Source organism: Limulus polyphemus, unplaced genomic scaffold, assembly GCF_000517525.1.
Source record: "Limulus polyphemus unplaced genomic scaffold, Limulus_polyphemus-2.1.2 Scaffold3548, whole genome shotgun sequence".
In the NCBI taxonomy this organism is placed as follows: domain Eukaryota; kingdom Metazoa; phylum Arthropoda; class Merostomata; order Xiphosura; family Limulidae; genus Limulus; species Limulus polyphemus.
This window is the reverse complement of record NW_013669158.1, coordinates 35,984-46,595: the sequence shown is the minus strand read 5'-3', so window position 1 is coordinate 46,595 and position 10,612 is coordinate 35,984. Positions and strand designations below refer to the sequence as shown.

General features: G+C 31.0%; 1 pseudogene; it reads right to left on the bottom strand.

Annotated features, from left to right (window-relative positions):
• Positions 1-1,024: 1,024 nt before the first annotated feature.
• LOC106469565 overlaps positions 1,025-10,612 on the bottom strand; it is a 40,409-nt pseudogene continuing 30,821 nt past the window's right edge.

Here is a 10,612-nt window from a genome sequence, read left to right as displayed (position 1 = left end):
CAATAAATACTATTGAATAGAGCATGGTATAAATGTAGAGTAAATAAAGTAGTTAGAGCCAACAATAAATACTATTGAATAGAGCATGGTATAAATGTAGAGTAAATAAAGTAGTTAGAGCCAACAATAAATACTATTGAATAGAGCATGGTATAAATGTAGAGTAAATAAAGTAGTTAGAGCCAACAATAAATACCAACTACTTTATTTACTCTACATTTATACCATGCTCTATTCAATTATTTCTAACAACTGTTCCTTCTGCCTGTCCTCTACTCAAACCATTCTCTTGGTCTTGACAAGTTTACTTAATGACCAAACTTGTATGCACTTATTTCAGTAAAACAAGATGAGTTCTTCTTGATCTGCATGTAATATTTATTGTATGCTAAATAACAAACCATTATTTTATTACTTTAGATACACAAAGAACTAAACAAACACAACTATAATAAGTCACAAAGCTGCAGAGAATGAAGTCTCACATTTATACATCTTTATACATCATTATTACTCATAAAAAAAACAATTATAAAATGTAAAAAATAGTTAAGTACAATTAAAAATTTTTATTTGATAAAACTGAAATAGAATAAATAGTTTTCTATGATAAAAGTACTAAATTTCAAATATTAGAATCTTCGTACAATAATTTTAACAATAGAACACATTGACATAATTTATAGCTATAATGATAGAACACATTGACAAGAAAAACTGAAGGTGCTATTTAATTATATGCAGCTTAGTTTAGCATAAACACAGTATAAACTTACATACCCCAGAAACAATAAGGCTTCCAGATATATTCTGTACATCAGCTTTCACCTTACTTGTGATATTCAGCTGATGACAATACAGTGCAATCCGCTGAAGATAGGCCAACAGATCTTTCTTAGTGTTGGACTCAGGACACTGAAATGTAAACAAAAGATTCCACGTCAAATCAATAGCCCATTGTGTCAGCATTGAATAATAAATGACAATACAGTGCAATCCGCTGAAGATAGGCCAACAGATCTTTCTTAGTGTTGGACTTGGGACACTGAAATGTAAACATAAGATTGACAATACAGTGCAATCTTCTGAAGACAAGCCAACAGATCTTTCTTAGTGTTCGACTCGGGACATTGAAATGTAAACAAAAGATTGACAATACAGTGCAATCCGCTGAAGATAGGCCAACAGATCTTTCTTAGTGTTGGACTCAGGACACTGAAATGTAAACAAAAGATTGACAATACAGTGCAATCCGCTGAAGATAGGCCAACAGATCTTTCTTAGTGTTGGACTCGGGACACTGAAATGTAAACAAAAGATTCCACGTCAAATCAATAGCCCATTGTGTCAGCATTGAATAATAAAAGTATTTTAGATTTCAAGAAAGATGATAATAGAATACTGTACAACAACAACAACAAACTTCTGGAGTTACAAGTTTTTAAACATTAATGAACAGAACTTCTTCAAAATCCAATCAATATTTCAGAAATGATGAGATGCACTACCCATTTGAAAGATTTGATTTTTTTTTAGAAGCAGAAATTAAGAAGGATTTGTGATTATGTTTATTAAACAGGAAGGCCCTACTCAACTAAGCTGTCCATCTCAATTGGTTTTGTGGTTGGTGGAACTCTACAGCTATGATAATTGGCTTTTAAGACTCAAAACTCCACTAGTTTTTATTTTCACACGTGTGTAAAACTGGCCAAGCACAACACGGTGAAAAAGGGTTCATGTTCGTGCTCCATTACCACAACTATAAGATATAATGCTTCATAGTATGGGGCAATGGATGCATTATATGGGTGATGGTCAAATCTAACTATTTCATACGACAAGAGTATCCCAGAAAGATGGTAGTATGTGATGTTGAGTAGCTGCTTTCCCTATAATTTATCACTTCCAAATTAGGGATAGCTAGCACAAATAGCCCTCATCTAGTGTTTTGCAAGATCAAACAAATAATTCTATTTCTTTAAGTTATATCTTCAATGTTTACTCTTTTTATGTCTATTACTAAAATTATAATTGAAAGGTTTTATTTAAAGTTTTCTATAGTCCTCCTTCTGCAACCAAAATGTGTCAAAAGAACACACAAATTAACTTTCCTGACCTCAACTTTATACAAAATATTTGGATAATGTTCCCCACCTGATCTGCAACTAACTTCCCTAACCTGTACTTTATATAAAATATATGGATACTGTTCCCCACCTGATCTGCAATTGTCTTTGCAAGTTTGTCCATTTTCGTTCCAAACTCTGAGATTCTTTTAGCTGCATTTATAACATCCATGGCTGTTTTCAGTGGTCCTTTACCCCTGTTGTATGAAACCATAACACTCATAACACCATTTGGTCTACAGTAACAACAAATATATTTTCTTTTTTCTCTAATCAGGCAAAACTGATGAAACTCGCTAGTAAGGACTAATGAGGATTTAACATTTAATTGTCACCTAGTGACATAACTATACTGAGATACATCCAAGGAGTTTACATATCTTTTTACAGCTAGAAGATAAGCCAATATGCTACGTAGCTTATGGAATTTTTAAAACTTAGCTTAGCAACTTTTTATCATATAGATCTTAAGACTACTAATAAAAAGTTAGAAAAATAAAATTGGTTTTTATATGTAAATAAAATTCTGTACAAAATAAATTTGGATGAAAGTTATTTGATCATTAAATGTTAGATCACAACATTCTGCCACGGTATTCCACATCTTTCAAAACCAAAATTAAAGCATGTTTCACTAATGTTGCTAACTTTACCCTTCCCTAGAATCAAATATAATGGCTGATTGGACAAAAGAATATGTAAAATTTATTTTAAATTTTTGAATGAAACTAGTCAGATCCAACGTGCATGTGTGCGTGCGTACATATTACTTTCACAACTTGAGCTTCTTTTTATATCATTTAAAAGTATATTTTTCAAACATTTACTAAAGAGTATTGTAACCTTAAGATAATTAGATCAAATCATGTGAAAAAAAAAAAAATCAAGATATTGAAACATTGCTCTCTTCAGTCCTCTTGTTTTGCTGCTGTAATAGTTTCTGTATTTCTTACCGTGTGAAATCCGTCATCTCCATCATTATCACGCACATCTCTTTGGCTAGAACTATGACATCATTCCCAGTGTCATCCCACTTTGCTACCTCTCGATCAAACTTGCTTTTCTCTGTACGAAATGTTTCTACCTGGGCAGCTATTTTCTGCTTCTCTTCCTCGGACACAAAACGATATGCATCCTGAACAAAAGAATAAAAAAGTTTACCAAGAGTGACAGATTTTATCAATTTCTTAAAACCTAAAAAAAATCTCTTTTTACATTGAGCAATTTTACAATTTTAATATCAGTTGTATTTTTCTTGCACAAAAACATTTACTCCTCTAAATAGCAAATATTTTTACAAAACACGAAAGAAAATTTAGATTTTATGTTGATACATTATTAGTAAACATTTCTGCCAATCATTTTAAAAACCGTTTTTATTGCAAAATAATTAACAAAAAAATTTATCAAAATGCAATAGTAATTTTGCTATTGTTAACAATGCATAAATGACCAAGTTATGTTATTTTTAAAACATACACATGCAGCGATAATGAAAACATTAAATTCACATTCAGTTCTAGCCAAGTTAAGATTATTGACCATGCATCAAAGAAAGTGAAGCAAAAGTTAGGACTGTTTAAGTGTCCATCTAAACTACACAATAGGCTATCTGTGCTTGGTCCACCATGGGGGGAATCGAACAACAAACTTTAGCATTTTCTTGCCTGTTTTGGTTTTGATGGTGGTTCAGTTAATTCTTACCGATTATTAATTGTGCAATTGATTTCTTAAGAGTATAAAATGAATGCCAACATGGACAAGGACTGGAAATTACTGAAAGTCAGCTTGTAAATAAATACAGAGGACTGGATATAAAGTGTAGTAGAAATTGGAAAAAAAAGATATGTCCATAAACTTACTGCTGAACCATCTGAGGACAGATCAAACCTACAGCTTTACAAAATAAAATAGTTATTGAATATATATATATATATATATTATTCTCTGACACAGGTTTTGTTCGTGTGATCCACAGGTGTGGCAAACTGTCAACAGACATTACTGCATGTTATGTTTGCAACAGTCAATTTCTCTTAAGGCCATCATGTGGTACCTTGGTTATCAAAATGATCGTGCAAAATTCATGGGTTTACGCTTTGCTAACTCTAATGTTACAAGTTATCTTGAAGAGTGTTATAATGTTTCCTCTACTGATAATGATGAGATTTCTATTATTTATATTTAGCACATTGGTAATGGTAAGTATTTAACATAAAATAATGCCTAACCTGTGAATATTAAATAATCCATATGACTTTTAGTTTGATGCCTCTAACATAGTTGTAACAAAGACAATGCCACGTAAAAACAATTCTTACACCCTGAATAATGATCTAATTGTCGTTATTAGTCATATTCAACATAACAATGACAATGTAACAAAAACAATGCTTACTCTGGTATTACTGATGCCACTAATTTCTGGATACTCATCAAAGTCAGTATGGGCACTTGCTAGATATTGAAGAAAATATACGAAACAAATTATGTTCATAAACATTCAATTCCAATATAAACTCCAATAATTTACCTGATTTGTGAAGTAACGTAAAAAGATCATATAATTTGGCATACTAAAATCTCCATTTAGATCATTCAAGATGTATTAACATTAAATAAATACTGGACTCTTTATACAATGTCTGCAGTGTATGTTTGTATAATTCAAAAACACTAACAAACATTATAGGGTACAATCTCCGTGAAAATGCCCACTATTTTGAAACATTATATATTGAATGTATATTAGTTTAAAAAAAGAATCATTAATACACACTGCACCTGCTACATGTACACAAACTGATCTAACTAGTCCGATAAATATTCTCCTTCCCATTTATTTACCCACACACAGTCGTATCCAGAGTACAAGGATATGCTTACATTTGCTCCTAGTGTCATAGGTATTTTCTTCGTATTCTATTTCTGTCTCAGAATCCAACTCCTCTGCAGTCTGTAATAAGAATTTACATAATGTCAGTTTTTCCGATACCTTGATAGACCCTAACAAATCAGTTTTTCAGATATTCTGATAAACCTGAACAAATCAGTTTTTCAGATACCCTGATAGAACTGAACCAATGACACTGCATCATTATAAATATTTAGTTTCTTCACAGAAGTTCTTTAAGAATCTTACTACAATTGATGTGATTTTAAATAAAAAGATACACATATTTCGTTATCTATCTTACTCTATCAAAGCAACTAACTGAAATGTACATGTCCTGTTTATCAACACAGCTTTTATTTTTTATCTTACTCTATCGGAGCCACTAATGGAAATGTACGTGTCCTGTTTATCAACACAGCTTTTATTTTTTATCTTACTCTATCGGAGCCACTAATGGAAATGTTCATGTCTTGTTGATCAACACAGCTTTTATTTTTTATCTTACTCTATCAGAGCCACTAATGGAAATGTACATGTCTTGTTCATCAACACAGCTTTTGTTTTTTTATCTTACTCTATCGGAGCCACTAACAGAAATGTTCTTACCCTGTTCATCAACACAGCTTTTGTTTTTTTATCTTACTCTATCGGAGCCACTAACAGAAATGTTCTTACCCTGTTCATCAACACAGCTCTTCTTATTTCTCTCACTCCATCATATACAAGGCGTGAAGCATCAATAAATTCATTTTCATCTACATCCTTTTGAGAACTTGAACTCAGTGCTTCAACTGCTATTTCAACTCTCTGGGCAAAGTTAGGCATAACTAGAAAAAATATTTAATTAAACGATTTAAGCATAATGCAGCTACTGTTAATAGGATTATTTGATTTCACACCAAAAACTGAAAATGGTAAATTTTTAATGTCAAGATGAATTACCATAAACTATTTTGTAAAGTATAATTAACATATTACTAAATATGCACGTTATTTTTTAATAATCGACACGTAAAATTATAAATTCACTTTTCAAAAACATTTGTGTTATAGGTTTTCAAATTTGTGTTTGTAATTATAAAAAAAAAATTCAACTTTTGTAACTAACACAAACTTTAATAAAGACCGATTGAAATGATTTGTTTTAAGCACAAAGCTACGCAACATGATATTTGTGTTCTACCTACTGTGGGTTATTGAAACCTGATTTATAGTGTTATAAGCCCTCAGACTTACTGCTGAACCACTAGAGGGCAATAAAATGGAGGAGAAAAAATTTGACAATTGTAAATCAACAACATCTTTTTCTTTTTTTAAATGCAACAATGTGTGAACAAAATTTTTATTAGAAAATATAACATTGGAATATTTCTTATCCCACTTTAACTTCTTCAATTAAAAATTACTTTAATATTAATTTAAAGCATTAAAAATAAATTCAATTTTTGAATATTTGATTTCATTCACTAGGTTTACTATGCTAGTTTTTCCTTATTTCAATTAAATTAAATGAACACAGTCGAAATCTATTATAAGACTTGATTACCCTGGTCTCTCAACACAGCCACAGCTTCCAACACACGTTCAGTATAAATTCCAGGCTCATAATTATCCATTTCTGCAGTAACAACATTACAGACACGGGCTGACCGCCCTCTAATAGCCCCAGCAGTGCGATCTAAGGTGTCAGGATCTCCTTCTTGCAGGGCTAAAACACACTTGTTCACATCTTCTAATATATGATTATCTGGGTTTTTGGTAAAAAGAAAAAAGAAAGAAATTTCCAGAACTTGCCAAAAATTATGAATATTTACGTCACAGCAGAATTAACCAATGTTTTCACACTTTCTTCATTGTTCACACATAAAAAAAGCCCCACTCCTCCCATTTTTAATTTAATATTTGCAAATGGATGTAGAAGTAACCTTTTTCAAATTATATGTATAATTTTGAGAAGCTTTTTCCAATTGGAAACAAACAAAAGAGAAAATATTTGTTTCTTGTTGTGTAAAATATAATATATTATACTATTATACATTTCATATGTGATTCACAGATTTAATCCTATGGTGCATGAAAAACAAACTTAATGGTATGTATTTAGGTATAGGTTAGAAAATTTCAAATAGCATTGAAATGTAAGGCATTAGCAAGTACACATTTAAGAGCATTAAAAGATACATTCTCTATACTCTATTTCAAGTGTTGTTTTTGAGCAAAGCCACATTGGGGAATTGAACACCAGATTTTAGCATTCGTAAAATTACTGCTGTCCCAACGGGGGACCTATTTCAAGTGAAACAATAAGCTTAAGACTTTTTTGGCACAAGAAGTATAAACTCAGAACTATATAATGAACATATTATTTAATATAGCCCATATAAACGTCAGTTTTGTACTTTGCACATGATTAAACATTTAATCAGTGTAAAAGTATAATTTTTGATTTTCCCATCAAATAGCGTTTAATACCTGAAACAGCCAGGAAGTCATCAATGGTAGTAATATCATCAACAGCCTCGGTCAAGATGCGAACATGATTTTCCCAAGTATCCTTAAAGGCATCCATGTTTTCTTGAGCAATCTTGGAACGTGGACGGGCAGCCAGAATTTGAGCTGCATTGATTACCTATGGGAAGAAGGCATAATAGAAACAACAATGAAAATGTACACTCAAACAGAACTACAGTGTGTGTGTGTAATAACAAATAAAAAAAGAGAGAGAGAGAGAATGAAAGAAAGGGAGAGTTGTAATTAAAGCTTTACAACAATGAAAATTATGTGGATATCCAAAAGTTACCAACAACATTTTTTTTTTATCAAACTTTACCACTTCCAATGATTTATGATGAGTCAGTAGTAGGCTATAATTAGTGTTCTGTTTCATTATGAAAGAAAACTAATCAAGAGACTAATAAGGCTTGGAGATGGCTTGAATGGGTAATGAAAAAAAACTTTAATATAACAGCAAATGTACAACATTTCGACAAGGTTTTGTCATCATCAGCATACTTTTACTGTTATTGGAGAGAAAATGAGGAGGGATTTCCTAAAGGAAAAAAAAAAAAGTTTTTTTCTTGCAGCCTTTACATAAAAAAAACTAACAAATTATCTCCATCAGGTGTGTGGTTAAGGGTGGAATTACTTATTGTTTAAATACTCCAATTTAAACAACCTTTTCTTGACAGTGTTTTGATTTTCCATTGTACTATTTAGTGAAATAGCCTTCACTATTTCTGGTAGTACAACACAGTTCAGAGGAAATAAGATTTTGCTTCAGATGGTTATCACTGCACCAACTCTATTTTGTGTGGCATATTGAAATATTCATATATGTAAGGTAAAATTTAACTCATCTATCATAAATTCAAAAGACAAACATTAAACAATTCTTAAAATACCTGAGAACACAAACTCTGTATTTGAGATGCAGCATACCAGACCATCTTGACACCATCTTCATTACTAGACATAGAACAAGCCAGCTTGGCCACCTTTCATAGAAAAAATTGGAAACCAAAACCATAAATTTTATCATTTTGTAATAGAAGTAATTATAAGTCACTTTAATTTTTGTTCTCAATGTTAAAAAACAAAAAAGACCCTTGATGTTCGATAAATCCACTATGCTATGGCCAAATGAATCAAATAGTTTTTTAAATATTTAGTTTTAGATGAGTAACCCTACATTCCGTTAGATACAGAATCATATTAGAAAATATCACATTTCTTTTTAAACGTACAAAATTTGTACTGAACAATATCAGTTTTCATGTAGAGACACAAGTAATCAAAGTTTCAAGATTAATAAGTAGGGAACTATAAGACTCACCTCCACCAGTTTATTAGCGTGTTCAGTAAACACCTGTGAATACTCTACCACTTCTTCTTCATTGCCTACTTTTGCTGCCTCAATCAGCACAAGGAGGGGAACGTTTGTTTCCAGGAATGAGTCAGAAACGTGGTCAACCACAGCCTTACGCAGTTGTCGACGGAGATCCCTGGTCTTTCTGTTCATGTACTCCAAAGCCTTGTCTAAATCTTCTGAAGGCTCCTTCTTCCCTACCTATATACAGTGATAGAGGAAAAAAAAAATTTTAATTTCATATCATTTATGTGATTGAGAAATAATTATTATAATAATAATAATCCTTAGTTTTTGTCTTTCCTGAAAATGAGCACACTCTTACAATCTAAGTGTACATGCGTGCACACTTCATTTCAATGGATGTAAATATGCTTTAGTAGTCATTTTGTATATCAATATATTAAAAGCTTAAAGTTTTTAAAAACGTCCAATGTCAGGTCATGGAATAACATTATAAGTTTATTTATTGATAGTATTAAGTATGGTAAAGTTTAGTCTTAACTAAACTAAAGCAAAAAACATACACAAGTTGGTGTTAATTTACCTTTTTTATCAAATATAGGCTGTACTTAATAAAGGCTTAACTGATGTTAGGCCTAAGACAAGTGGGCTTGTAGATTTTGATGTCTGTGGTTATAATTATTTTGTATTATTACAGAAATCCTGCATTTAAAGAAATACTGTTGCAATAAAGATACTAATTTGAATGCAAGTGTCTTGCATGTCTCTGCTATTAGAGTATTCTTTTATACTTTACTCTTATGACTTTATATATTACACATTTCCTTTAAAACATCAAAAATACTCATCTAGTTACTCTTTACACAGAAAAGCTGATGCTTTTATACAAAATGCAAACTTTTTTTTTAAATCATGCTTACATCTTCTGCAAAGGAACTTGGAAATTTTCCTTTATTAGTTAGATCTATTATTAAAGTTTTATTTTATATAATAATGTGAACTTGATTTTTGATTATGCTTCATTTTACAAAATTGTTAAAAAATCTAACATTTCATTTGTTAACTTCCACCTATGCACATCAATGAAACGGCATCAAATGTTCATTTAAGAAATAAAAAGAAGTCCTGTATTTAACATTCAATAAACAATATATGATATTTAAGGAGAATACTACCTTGAAACATAATACTCAAACAATGATACTTCTATACTAAACAATATTTTAAACATCTCACTGTCACCATTGTTGGCAATAAATCATAAAAGCCATGGTAAAAACAGACAAAGATTTATTGTTGACCTAGAATTTTACCTTTTCAAAATAGCATCACCTTACTTCTGCCAGGATAGTTATCAGTTGATATCTAACAATAATCTTCATTAAGATCAATTGATATCTAACAAATGGTTTACTTTCAGTGAACACAAATGTTTTTTTTTCCATGTGCATTGTTTGAATATAATGAACTTAACAATAATATTCAATAAATGAGGATTTTAATTGTTGGAATACTTTGTCATTATCTAATGTACTAAGATTACTTGGTGTCTTGTTATAGAACAAAATTTCTGCAGAAACAACTAACATGAGAAATGTTCAACAGCAAAAACACATTTACAGAAATTATAAAAAATGTATATGGCTTTTCAAAGTGTTCTAAACTTTCCATTAGATTCCTTTATTCGTACAGGCATCCAACATCTAGAGAAGCAACAAATTGTTGCCCATATTGTGGTTTGAGTAGAGGACAGGCAGAAGG